Source organism: Penaeus monodon, chromosome 23 (genome assembly GCF_015228065.2).
Source record: "Penaeus monodon isolate SGIC_2016 chromosome 23, NSTDA_Pmon_1, whole genome shotgun sequence".
In the NCBI taxonomy this organism is placed as follows: Eukaryota; Metazoa; Arthropoda; class Malacostraca; order Decapoda; family Penaeidae; genus Penaeus; species Penaeus monodon.
In genome coordinates this window covers 19,998,378-19,999,154 of record NC_051408.1, presented here as the reverse complement: position 1 = coordinate 19,999,154, position 777 = coordinate 19,998,378, and positions in this window count along the sequence as shown.

Here is a 777-nt window from a genome sequence, read left to right as displayed (position 1 = left end):
CTGATTATTAACCATTCAGCCAGCGTAATCTCAGTAAAAGTTTCCACAGCGCCCTCTACTCCCAGGGCGCCCCGAAAATCGCCCCCGCACCGAAATCTGCCGCCGCCGCCAGCGAGAGCCGCGCGCTAGGGTGCAAGAGGCAGGCCACGCACCACCCGCATGTCCCCGCCCCGGAGAAATCCGACCTGCAATGACCTGGCTGCCTCAACATATGTCATGACGCCTTGCAATTAGCGCGAAAACCAGCTCCCAATTACCCCTGAAGTCGCCCTAACCTGCTAGACACCATGCCCGCCGCCGCCACGCTGTGCCCCGGCCGACCCTCGGCCGACCACCAAACAGGTTTCATAGTGAATGGACCCGTCCCCTCTGACCCTGCCGTCCCGCGTCGGAACCAAGGGGCTTCCTCGTACCCAGAAGATGCCCATCCGGCGCTCCCCTCGCGAAGGCTCTGTGCGCCCTGCCGTCTTTGCCCGGGAGGAGTGGCCGTCGGCGCCTCCGCTGATGGGCGTCGGGTGTAGTGGTCGTGGCGCCCATCTAGAGCGAGTTCTAGGATTGCATGGCTAATATCACGTCTGTGATGCTCCACTCCTATTTCAGTTTTTTCTTTCCTCTAAATGGGAAAGTTCTGTAAATAACACAATCTATACATTTCACTGTTCTACGCAAACCCAAATATTTTCCTTATGGCATCATTGTTATTTCCATCGATAAAACACGTGATAATTTGCTATGAAAAAGTAATGTAATAATACCCATCCACTGTCATATAATAGA